Here is a 13,704-nt window from a genome sequence, read left to right as displayed (position 1 = left end):
TAACTATTTGAAGTACAATGAATGCTTATTTAAATAAAACTTACTATTTGAAGTACAATGAATGCTTATTTTAATAAAACTTACTATTTGAAGTACAATGAATGCTTATTTAAATAAAACTTACTATTTGAAGTACAATGAATGCTTATTTAAATAAAACTTACTATTTGAAGTACAAAAATATTAAATCATGTTTATATGATCACTTCTCTGATTATGTGTTTTATCTTTTCTAAAGCTTGTAAAAATATTTTCTGTTTTTATGACAAATTTTTCTTTCTTTATATGTTTACTCAAATTTTATGTTTTTTCATTTTTTTTTCTTTAATTACAATTTCTACTGCATTATTTTCTCAAACTCCACTGGCTTTATTTTTACTTTTAATTTACTAAGTTTTAGTAATGTAAGATTCCTCTCTAAAATTCTCATAAATTATTTCTTTCTGCCAAGTCTATTTTACTAATACTTCCGCCTTTGTACGTTACTTCATTGTTGAATTTAATTTTCCATCAATTTTAGAATGTTATACTTCTTTAGTTTAATTGAATTTTTATATTTCTTTATTTACGATTTTTCCTATTTTAAGCACATTCACTTTTTTATAATTTCTATTGTGATATTTCATGTCTTCAGTGAAAGAAAATATATAAACAAAATATTAAAGAAAAAATCAAAGAATCCGTTGTGTTTAATCTCAATTTGATTAGTAAAAATATTACTATCTCATTTCAAAAATTGAAATCTTACAATTTGAAGTACAAAAATATTAAATCATAATGTCTTATGGTTTTAGATGAAGTTTTTAAATAAAAATCAATTTTGTTATTAATTTGGTTAATACATATTGACTAGTTTATAAATATTATTGATTATAAATATATAAACAAAATATTAAAGAAAAAATCAAAGAATCTGTTGTGTTTAATCTCAATTTGATTAGTAAAAATATTACTATCTCATTTCAAAATTGAAGACTTACAATTTGAAGTACAAAAATATTAAATCATAATGTTTTATGGTTTTTGATGAAGTTTTTAAATAAAAATCAATTTTGTTATTAATTTGGTTAATACCTATTGACTAGTTTATATAAATATATAAACAAAATATTAAAGGAAAAATCAAAGAATATGTTGAGTTGAATCCAATGTTTGATTAGTAAAATATTGTTTATCAATGCAATTCTATATTTAGATATTGCAATCAGTAAAAAATATTTACTATTTCATTTTAAAAATTGAAGACTTAATGTTTATATGATTTTAAATGAATGTTTTTAAATAAACATCAATTTTGCTTATTATTTATCTTAAGACCTACCAATTAGTTTTTATTATATTTTTTTTAATTCTAAGATTTTTGTCTTAAACTGAGTAGAATTATCAAAAATTTTTTGCTGTACAAATTATGTAAACTTATGCAATTATAATAATAAAAATTAAACAATTAGGCAATTCTAATAATAAAAATTAAACAAATAAACATCAAAATTTTCCAAATTCGAATAATTCCGTTATTCAAAAATTCTTTTCCATTATAGCAGTCTGTTATTTTAAAACCAACACTTTAAAAAATGAGAAAAATATAATGGCGGAAGTGAATTTCGATATGACAAAAAAACAGGCTACATTAACGATTAAAATTTAGGAAAAAAAAAACTTAGTACAAATATACATTATATTTTGTTTAAGATTTTTTGTTCACTTATTTAAGTGAAATATAACAGAAAAAGTTTTGGCTTTCACTTTAAATATTATGAAAAATACATATATAGATGTGTAAGTCAAAAATAGGTCAGGCTTGAGCAGGTAACAGCTAAAATGATTAATTTCTTGTTGATATGAAGGCCACTAACTGACAGAATTTCCTGTATTATTAATTTTCAATATCGTCATTTGTAGCCCAAAAAGAGTAATATTTAAATTTTTTAATGAAATTCATCTTTTTTCTAGGAAATGTAAAAATATTAACTACATCCTTAAAGTAACTTTTGAAAATTTATTTTTAATTCAAAATTTTTGTATGGACTTATAAACTAAATCACTTTTTTTTTAATATGAACAGATAGTAAAACATGCGGTGCACAAAGAAATTTAATTAATTCTTAAATCATAATTGTTTCAGTTACTTGGTTAACAAATTATATTTTTGTTTTGACAAATACGAATAATGCTTCAATTTTTATCAGCTACATACGAATAAATAATTGACTAATTGGCCTTCCGTAGGAAAAAAAACATTCACAATCAGTTTCTAAATAGATGTTTTAATTAGTCACCATTCAAAAATGGCATCGATTAAAACAATTTATTATTGACAGAAAGATTGTTTGTTTTTTTATAATAAGTTTTAAGACCAAATCTTCCACATATTTTTTCACGAACCTTGAAAAATTCAATCATAAAAAAAGAATATTCAGAAATCATTTGAAATTACACAGGTAAAAACTGTCAAATGTAAATAATGAATAATTTTTTTTAAATTTCATAAATTTAAATAATTTTAATATATCTTCCAACTCCTTTTTTCCGAAAACTCAATAAAAATTCTATAAATCATTTGTGATCCAAAATTAAATATTGGTAAATTTTTTTTTTTAACTGTAAGACACTGCCAGCCATTCTAGTTTGTGCTTTTAGGGGTTATGCAGGTCATTGGAAACGAATCTGGCATTTAAGCCCGTCGCATGGTATTAACCCCTGGAGCCTAAGACTATTTAGAGCCATTTCACCGTTTTTGTTAACACTTTTCTTACATGATGCATTTGTGCATAGTAAAGTGACTTGTCACATTGCAGTGGAATCTTTCGCAGACATTTTAAATAAGTTTTTAAAAAAGTGGGGTTCATTTTTTTGTGTGTTGTTACATGATTTTTAGTGCTTTTTAATTGATCTAAAAGTTTGTTTTTACAAGCGGTTTACAAAAACATATTTTTATATTTTTCATTCTTTTTTTGGGGAGAGGAGTATTCAATTATATAATGAGTATTACTTTGAACAGGTGCTTCTGCAGTTTAATGATCCGTTTTTCTGTAAGAACTTGTAGATATTTTAACAGGTGCTTCTGCAGTATAATTAACCGTTTTTCCATAAGTAACCCGCCGAAATTAACCAAGCAGAAGAACCATTTAATATTTCACACAAATTCTGTTTACATTTGGGGAGGAGTGTGGGATGCTGTGGCCGCCACATTTTGTTTTGTTTAAAAACTTTCTTATTTCAAATCTCCGCTAAATATTCCACCGCGATGGAACAAGTCACTTTACTATGTACATACATGCATGAACACATCATGTAAGAAAAGCATTAATGAAAGCGGTGAAATGGCGCTAAATAATCCCAGGCTCCAGGGGTTAATACCATACAAACGGTAAATTTGCAACGAGTTTAAATGCCTCATTCACTTTCAGCAGCCTCTAAAAACAAAAACTAGAATAGTCGCTGTTGTGTTACAGTTCAAATAAACTTTTACTTAAATACTTTATTTCATCATTCTAATATATTTTATTATGTAAAAAAAACCCTAAAATATGACCCCCCCCCCCAAAAAAAAAAATCTGATAAAATCGCTTTGGAGGATTTGGTTGTTTTGTTTTACGGCATATCAACCCTTTTCAGGTTATTTAATGCCGAATCCAGTGATTTTGAAGAAAAATTTTTTTTCATACAGTATATTTGTTTGTTTTTTCAAGTTGGTTTCTATTCAACCCATAGTTGAGACCCTAACAGGTACTGCCACTCCATTAATTAGATTTTGAATATTATGTATAGTTTTTAAATCATTTGATCAAGTATTTATCAAATGAAATTATTAACGTTCCGTTTTATAGCTAATCCTGTCTTAATCTCCAATTATGAACTATTGGATATGGCTATCACCCTAGACTGTTAAAGTGCTCCTTTGCTAATGAATTCAAAACCAGAATCAAATTATATTCGACAGTAAATTCCATTCAAATTTCAAAGAGTTACAGCGTAATCCATTCTTTTGTCAACCCTTAAAAAAAAAAAACATTGAAAACAACATAGCGATTTACCAAGAACCAAAATGCATTCTGGTGGTTGGTTGTTGGTGGGTTGTTTGTTTTACGGCATATCAACCCTTTTCAGGTTATTTAATGCCGAATCCAGTGATTTTGAAGAAAAATTTTTTAATAGAATATTTTTTTTTCAAGTTTGTTTCTATTTAACCCATAGTTGGGACCGAAACAGGTACTACCACTCCGAGTCAGAGTGGATTTGGAAGCAATGTCAATTAAAGGGTGGCCCACGCTCCCCAAAGCCTGCAAGCTGGGGCCTCACCATCAGATATAGTTTAAGGTCATATCCAGGACCCGCTTTGGAGGGGGACAAAATATGCGCATTTTTTGTATATTTTATTTCAGTTTATATATAGTTTGGTCTATTTTAAATAAGTCTGTAAAAAATTAATGAAATTTATCGATTATTTGATTTTTGAGAAAATTTTAAAAACCACGTTCTTTTTATTGTTTATATCAAAATATGTAGAAATTTTATTGTTTATATTAAAATATGTTGTTCCAATTTTATTGTTTATATTAAAATATGTTGTTCCAATTTTATTGTTTATATTAAAATATGTTGTTTCCAATTTTATTGTTTATATTAAAACATGTTGTTCCAATTTTCCCATATTTTTTTTTTTTTTTTGGAATTTCGGTTGGCATGTTTATAATACACTGGGGCCCGTCGTTAAAAATTTACACTCTCTTATATCCAAGTTTCTAGTATATCAGAGTATCTTATATCCGGGTTACACTGTAATTTGAGAGAATTTTTAAAAACGTGTTGCTTTTATTGTTTACGTCAAAATACGTAGAAATAACATGGGGTCCCAGTTTTGCCCTTGTTTTTGCCCAGAGAGTGATCCGCTAGGTGTATCAGAATTGTAGCTGACCCGCCATAACAAACAACTGTTCAAATAGACCCCCCCCCCAATGTATACAAGCTTATAACAAAATGAAAATGTAATTTTAAACCTTAATTTTTATTTCAATAAAATGAGCAAAGACCCAATTTTAATATCATAAAAGATTTAATAGAGAAATATACAATTTTTTTTTTCCTCAACTTTGTTTGAGAGAGTTTTCACGGAAAGCCAAAAACAAACGCTAGTCAAATTCTTATATAAATATATAAATGCCAAAAAATCACTTACCGGTTCCATTTTTACTAAGACTGGCTTTCTCCTATTCTTCCTGTATGAGAATTTATCAATATTTATATATTATAATCCATGGATTTTTTAAATGAAAGGATTTTACAACCAAATTAATGACTTGGTGCGTCTCCAATAATACGCTTTTGTCCGTTAAATAACCCGGATGTTAAAGGACGTGTCACTTTGTTAACTATGGAAGCATGTAAGTTGAAAAAAATAACTATTTCCCAAACGTTGCTAGTGTGCCGATATTAACTGCGTATTAATTCATGGAAGCTACTTGTTCCTTGGAATGTTAATCATTAAAAGTATTTTCTGTTAAATTGTGTTTATTGTACATTGCCCCCCGTGTGGCCATAAAGTGAGTGCCCATTTTACGTTAAATTATTATACAATAGTTACCACCCACTTTTTGACCACTAACATTTCTTCATATCTTGGAAACTACTCGTTTGCCATAATTTTAAAGGTTATTTCCGAGAGTGAAGTAATTCTTCGTATTTACCCTATACGAATAAACGAACATTTAATGTAATAAAAACGAACGAAAACACGTTTTTTTTAAAACATAAGTTTGTTATTCAGTTGTGTATAAAATAAATGAATGTTTATATATATATATATATATATATATATATATATATATATATATATATATATAATAGAAATCCTAAAGTTTTTTTTTTATTTGGATATATATATATCCAAATAAAAAAAAAACTTTAGGATTTCTATTTTATATTTTTCAATGTAAGATTTTACTCAAATAATTTTGAAAATGTCTTTAAAACAAGAAAATAAATAAAATTTTCCAGCGTACATTTGGAATTCAGAATAAAAGTATAAATGTTTTTATTTAAACAAGAAAATATAAATTTTCTTGGACAGATTTAAATTCCAGAATAAAAAGTTTTCAATATTTTTTTTAACAAGAAAATAAATAAATTTTTCCAGCAGACATTTTGAATTCGGAATAAAAGGTTTCCATTAAATTTTTATTAATCAAGAAAAAAAGAAAATATAAATTTTCTTGGACAGATTTAAATTCAAAAATAAGTTTTCAATATTTTTTTTAACAAGAAAATAAATACATTTTTCCAGGCATTTTGAATTCGGAATAAAAGGTTTGGATTAAATTTTGGGTTTGTCTACACATAGACTCAAAAAAGTTGTCAAAAAACAAATATATAACAAATAAATGTTATCAAAGGCAAGATAAGTTACTTTTCTACCTAACTGGATATCTGTTTCGTATTTTTATTCAATATAACATGCTTATTCAGCTCGAAAAGCATACAGTGTTTACCGATATATTGGAAAATTCAAAATGGCGCCCGACACTCTCTTTAACACGGTAAGTTTAGGAAAAGATGTTATAAATAATAAACTAGACAAAATACTGTTAGAAATTCGCTCATTATATGTTACCGTGACATAAGTTGACATATATTCGGTGTTTTTTAAATAGTATTTTGCCTAGTTTATTATTTATAACACCTTTTCCCAAACTTACCATGTTGAAGAGAGTGTCGGGCGCCATTTTGTATTTTCCAATACATCGGTACACGGTACACTGCATGTTTTTCGAGCTGAATAAACATGTTACATTGAATAAAAACAAATAAAATGTATCCAGTTTGGTAGAAAAGTGACTTATCTTGCCTTTGATAATATTTATTTGTTATATATTTGTTTTTTGACAACTTTTCCCAATCTATGTGTACAGTAATACAACCCCCATTTATTTGTTATATATTTGGTTTTTGACAACTTTCTGGATCTATGTCTACAGTAATAATACAAACCCAACCAACCCACTACTTTGTTGTCAAAACTAGAGACGTAATTTTATTTCAGTTTCTGCGATAAAGTGTAGAATTAACTTAAAAATTAATACTTTTTTTCTTTTTTTTTTACTCAAATAAAGTTTCAAATATCAAAATAAAATTAAAGTACAACTTCCCCATAAGTTATAGAAAGTAAAAATAAACTCACCATTTTCAAAACAAAAAGTCCCGGCTAGCCAAAAGGATTAAATATAAAAAAAACGAAATAGTTGTGTCGACGTGACAGGAGTAAAATTATATTAAACGACAGAGGTTTGTTTGCGCGTACATGAACTTAACAGTTAAAGCTTCGGTTATCTCCCTTTGATATATTGCTAAACATTAATTCTCTTAAAGCTTTTTTTTTTTTATATTTGATTTCCACTCTGAGTAGAATGTGTTTGCTGCTGCTACTAGGCTACCATACATACGAAATACAAACATTTCATTCATGGATTTTGACCATTCATAGCTCAATGGATCAACAACTTTTCCATTTATTTTTAATCTCTTAAAGAAATACATGAATTCTTGATTTAATATATTGAAATTCTTATTTAGCGACTGGAAATTTTTTTTTTTAATATCGAAACAAAAAAAAACATTGGATAAAATAGAAAAAAATGTTGTCATCGGCCAATATTAAGTGAATTATTTAAACATAAAATAAGCTTCCACACACAAAAAAAAAAGACAAAAAAAATCCCGAGAAAATCAACGTGGTTTTTGAAAAAACAAAATTTTAAAATTTTAACTTTACAGGTACATCAGAATTTGGGGGGGATTTTTGACACCCCTAACACGAAACTGCAAATAAAATATTAAAAAAAACAAACTCGTAATTTCTCCTTTTAAAGTGGGTTGTTTATTTTCTTTATGGAATATACTTCCAAAATAAACTAATAAAGTTGTTTAAAAAATAATAGAAATATTATTTTTATTATTTATAAAACAGTGTTTACAAAGTACAGGCGCGACGTCATCCGATCCGCGCTATTTTTTGAATCGTATTTCAAAGTTTAATTAAAGTTTTATGATATGTTTTTTATTCAATTGTAAGGTTGAAGTATAGAATAGGTACAAAACACCCTCCCCTCACCATGTTAAGAATGGCTTTTTAAATAATAACTTTAACTTTATTATTTACGTTCGGATCACTAGTCCCTTTATTTATTTATTTTTTTAATTCACCGGTTTTATGGAGCAAATAAAAAGAGTTTTATAGAGTTTATAGAATCTTTCTTCTTGAAAATACTGCAAAAATTACAATGAATCAATTTTATTTTACAAGCTTTTACTGTTATTATGGTGGTCAAAAATTCCGTTTTTATTAAGTTTCGCTATTAACCAATCGAATTCGCCTAAAATCTTCAAAGAGATTAAATTCATTTTTAATTATATTTTTTTAAAGAAAAGTGAAATTTATCTCATTTCAGTTTTCGATATTTTCCTTGTAAAAAGTGTTTTCCACCTCGCTGTGATATTTTTTGGAAAATTAATAAAAACATATTTACGAAAAAATTCAAGTAATATTTTACTTACATTTATTGAATCCTTTTTTTCTTGACTTGTTTGATGGAAACATTCGTTGATGTTTTAAAGGTTGCGTGTGTCTTTTTTTTTTTTTTTTTTTTTTTTTTTTTGCTTTAAAGATCAGAATTAAATGAATCTCGTCAAGGTCAAATAACGCATTGCGTCATCATCAAAAGGAAGAAACCCAGTCAGTATTCTTCCTCTCTCTGACAAATTTGTTATTTTTATTTATTGTAAACACAATTGTTACCTTTTATTTTTACTTTTTATTAATTTTTTTTTTAATTGTTATCGTTGTTAAATTTAAGTCTATAAGTCTAGCTTTGTGACGTCATGGGTTACACGGTGAGCTGGACAAAGGCTTTGTTCTCATATAATATGAAAACGAAATCTCCAGATTTTAGAGGAAAAAACCGCTAGCCGCTAGATCCAAAATTTACCCGCTAGATTTCAAACGAACTCTCCAGATCTAGCGGGAAACTCTCTCTCTCTCTCTCTCTCTCTCTTTCTCTCTCTCTCTCTCTCTCTCTCTCTCTCTCTCTCTGCATTTTCTTGTTATTTATTCCCGGATCATTTAATTTTTTTTTCAACAAACAACGAAAGTAGATTGAAAGTAAACTGATATATCAACTACGTACATTTTAAACTTGACCTTTGGGACAAGATCAAAATGTAGTATCTGTTCTTCAGATACTGCACTTCAATTTCTTGTTCTCTGTCAGTGGAGGAGAAATCCTTCACGGCTGAGACAATTTTTATTTTTGTTCCTTTTCTCCACATTCCCGTGGTGTGGCATTGTAAATAGGAACTACGTACATTTATATTTTATAGGGTACTTGTTTAATCAATACGTACATTTATATTATATGAATATAAATATTTTTTATCCATTCTAAAATTAATAAATAGTTATTATGGTATTTAATTTATTGTTATTTTAAGTATTGGGCGGACGTTGTCGAGAGTGCCCCCCTTTAAATTCCACAATTTTCACTTTTAAAAAAAAATTTTTTTTTTTCTCTTAATATCATCTATTAGAGACTTAAGTTTCAGATTATAAAAAAGGGGGGTTGTTTTACTGTACACATAGATTCGAAAAAGTTGTCACAAAACAAATATAGAACAAATAAATGTTATCAAAGGCAAGATAAGTTACTTTTCTACCCAAGTGGATATGTTTTGGTGTTTATATTTAATGTAACATGTTTATTCAGCTCAATGTATTGGAAAATTTAAAATGGCAGCCGACTCTCTCTTTGAGGCGGTAAGTTTGGGAAAATGGGTTATAAATAAAAAAAAATCAGACAAAATGCTGTTAGAAACTCGCTCAATATATGTTACCGTGACATAGGCTGACATATATTCGGCGGGATTTTAACAATATTTTGACTGTTTTTTTTTTTTATTTATAACTCCTTTTCCCAAACTTACCGTCTCCGAGAGAGAGAGAGTCGGCCACCATTTTGAATTTTCCAATACATCGGTAAACACTGTATGTTTTTGGAGCTGAATAAACATGTTACATTAAATATAAACAATAAAAACATATCCAGTTAGGTAGAAAAGTAACTTTTCTTGCCTTTGATAACATGTATTTGTTCTATATTTGTTTTGTGACAACTTTTTCGAATCTATGTGTACAGTAAAACAAACCCCCCAAAATTGAAAAAAGAAACCAAAAACTTTTCACGTGGGAGTTCAGTTTTCACTCATAACGTTGTAGTAAATTGACACGAAATTTGTGGCTACAATGAATAGATAGATACATACAGATATACATAGATGAGAGAGAGGGGTAGATACATAGATAAGATTGGGAGGCGGGAAGAGGGGGGGGCAAAAAAATGTTCCTTTTTTTTTCTTAACTCCTCCGTTCTAACCCATATCTTCCGGTCACATCAGAGAGAGTTGCTATTTTTTTCATCGTGGTCACAAAGTTCGTGTTCAATATAGTACAACGTTATAATTGAAAACTGAAACCCCACGTGAAAAGTTATTAAAACTTTTTTATATAATCTGAAATTCAAGTCTGTAATTGATGATATTAAAAGAAAGAAGTTTTAAAAAGTAAAAAATGTGGAATTTAGAGGGGGGCACTCTCGCCGAGGTCCGCCAAGTATTGTTTTTTTGTTGTTTTTTGTTTTTGTTTACATATTCTTTGGTATAAAGATAATGTTTTTATATTTAATTTTTTTCTTTAAATGAAAGTATACATTTTTAATGTTATTTTTTTTTAAATATGAGCGTGAGTAAATGGCAGATTTGCCGCTTAGTTTTACAAATATCCTCAAACCAGGTAGTCATTAAATGGACTCTTAAAGGTCCACACCGGTATCGGCAGAAGCTTGTTAACATGTTTTACAAACTTTAAATTCGTAAAATATAATCACATAATTATTGAAAATATGATCATGTTATTAAAATTTAATTTAAATTAACCACGTTGTTTAACAAATTAAAAAAATATAATGCAAGACGAAGTTTTAAAATGATTAAATATGTTTTATTTTATAATTTAAAATTAAAAACATTGAATAATAAAAATGAAAATTTGGGAACTTATGTATTTTTTGTGCCGTGCAGAAATAATAACGTTATTTTGAAAACCATTCTTAATATGAGGAGGTGAGAGTATTTTGTAACTATTTTTTGCTTCCACGTTACAATTTCATAATAGAAAAAAATATCGTGAAACGTTCATTTAAACTGAAGAAAAAAAAACTATAAAACTAGGGTGGTACCGTCTTCCATCGTATACATCTGAGAGCAATATCTACTGTAACATTAAACCAAAATTTAGTGCTTATGCATTTCTGGTACCACGCTATTTTAAAATATTTTTTCAGGTTAAATTAAAGATTCACGATGTCTTTTTTTTTAATGGTAAGTTGGAACCACAGAATAGTTACAAAACACGCTCCTCGTGTTAAAAATGGCTTTCAAAATAATATTATTTCAGCACAGTACCAAACAATATATAAGTACCCAAAATTTTATTTTTATTGTTCAGTGTTTTTAATGTTAAATTATAAAATAAAACATATTTAATCATTTTAATACTTCATCTTTAATTATTTGCTAAACAACGTGGTTAATTTAAATTAAATTTTAATAACATGATGATCACATTTTCAATAATTATGTGATTATATTTTAGCCATTTAAAGTTAGTAAAACATGTAAACAAACTTCTGCCGATACCGGTGTCGACCTTTACGAGTTCATTTTAGGGATTACCTGGTTTGAGGATATTTGTACAACTAAACAGCAAATCTGCCAAAAAATCGGGGGATGTCATTTGTGTAAGACGATTTATACGGATTCTAGAAGTCAGATTAAACAGGCATTGCAATAAAGTAAATATTGCATGAAAAATACGTAATCAGTTAATGTTTTAAATGTAAATAAGTTTGAGTGTTTGTGTTACACTAAGATTCGAAAAAGTGGTCAAAAATCAAATATATAACAACTCACTACATATATGTTACCGTGACATAGGTGGACATATATTCGATGAGTTTCTAACAGTAATTTGTGTAATTATTTAGTTTGAACTCATTTTCCCAAACTTACCGTAGTCAACAGCGAGACACCGCCATTTTACTTTTTCAAATATATCAACAAACACGTCCCCAAAAATTCGTCCCCGGAAAACACGTCTCTGGAAAACCCGCACCCGGAAAACTCGTACCTGGAAACCTCGTCCCTGCTTGCTAGGTAGGAAAATTAGTCTCTTATTGAATAAATATCGATTGAAAACACATTTTGATCACCGTTCTTGAAGAAGATATTGTCTTTAAAAGAGAATACACATCCCATAATATATTTAAAAAAAAAATATTTTTACTTGTTTATATTATTATTCATCAGACTACTGTTCTCATTTTGAGCGTGATTTTCACAACGTTTTGGTTGATGTAACCTCCGACCTTCTTCAGGTGTATGTTGTCGAACTCGGGAATGTTTCTGTCGAACTCGGGAATTTGGACGGAATTTCGAGTGGAACCCTTTATTTACTTCACGGGGGTAGCGTGCTCTTGTTCCGTCAGCCATGACTGGATATAGGTCCTAAGTAATTCGCAAATGTATATTTCGGTCGCCCACACTGAGGATTGAACCGTCAACCTTCAGGAGAATATCACTTTTATAATTGATCTTTCCCCAGTACTCTAACCACTGCGCCACAGGTCCTTGCGAATAATTCTAGTACAAATTTTAGGAGCCTTGAACCTACTTTTTATTTCTAGTTGTAAATATCACCATTTATTACTAGTTTTTTTTTTTTTTTTTTTTTTTTTTTTTACACAGTGGTCACCACTTATCAAGGCCCGGAAGCCACTCAGGGGTAAGGGTTATTGCAAGTACATTACGTTAGTGAGGAGATTTGCTGAAGTGTTTACTTAAGGGGGTGGTTCATTAGGAATTTGTTAACGTTGGACTTGAAGACATCCAAGTTGTAGTCCGGAGGGAAGCAGGCAGACGGAACAGAGTTCTACAGGCATGCAGTTCTAAGAAAGAAGCTTTGTTCATGGAATCCGCGTTTTGATTTAGGCACAGATATAGAGTGGGGGAAATTTTTCACAGTGGATTCAGCTAGATGGGTGTTTTTCGTGAAAGATTGGCGAGGGGGGACCAGAGATTGGAGTTCAGACGAGCATCTGCCATGGAAATAACGATAAAACAAGGATAGGCTTGCAACGTCTCTTCTGTGGGAGAGAGGTTGCAGGGTAGAGAAAAGGGCACCCCCCACTAAGCCACAAAGTCTATTTTGTACTCTGTTAAGGCAGGATAGGCTGTTTTTAGCAGCTCCTGCCCAGATATGGCAGCAATATTCCATCCTTGGACGTACTTGGCTTTTATATAGATAGAGAATTGCATCCGTAGTGAGATATCTTCTGGAGTGGTAGAAGGATCCCACCATCTTTCCAGCGACCTTGGCAACATACTTGATGTACGTGTTCCATTTCAGATCAGGAGTAAAGGTCAAACCCAGAAGCTTGTCAAAACACGGGGCCTCATCCAGACGAGAGCCATCCATCACAATTGATGCCAGCTGGGGATCAGAGCGTTGATGATGTAAGGATAGGAGTTTGGTTTTGGATGCATTAAAGGTTACCAGCCACATCTTCCCCCACTGAACCACGCGCTCGAGATCAGAGGAGA

General features: G+C 29.2%; 1 long non-coding RNA gene across 2 annotated transcripts in view; it reads right to left on the bottom strand.

The window, feature by feature from the left end:
• The window catches only part of LOC145269412 (uncharacterized), an 80,667-nt gene extending 71,650 nt beyond the window's left edge, over positions 1-9,017 (bottom strand). For both annotated transcript variants that reach the window (XR_013865039.1, XR_013865040.1), the window contains exon 1: positions 8,551-9,017. This is a non-coding gene — a long non-coding RNA (uncharacterized LOC145269412). The remainder of the gene's footprint in view (positions 1-8,550) is intronic.
• Between the last annotated feature and the right edge of the window lie 4,687 nt (positions 9,018-13,704).

This window comes from Euprymna scolopes, chromosome 45, assembly GCF_053919585.1.
Source record: "Euprymna scolopes isolate OS-2025 chromosome 45, ASM5391958v1, whole genome shotgun sequence".
In the NCBI taxonomy this organism is placed as follows: domain Eukaryota; kingdom Metazoa; phylum Mollusca; class Cephalopoda; order Sepiida; family Sepiolidae; genus Euprymna; species Euprymna scolopes.
This window is presented reverse-complemented; position numbering and strand designations above follow the sequence as displayed.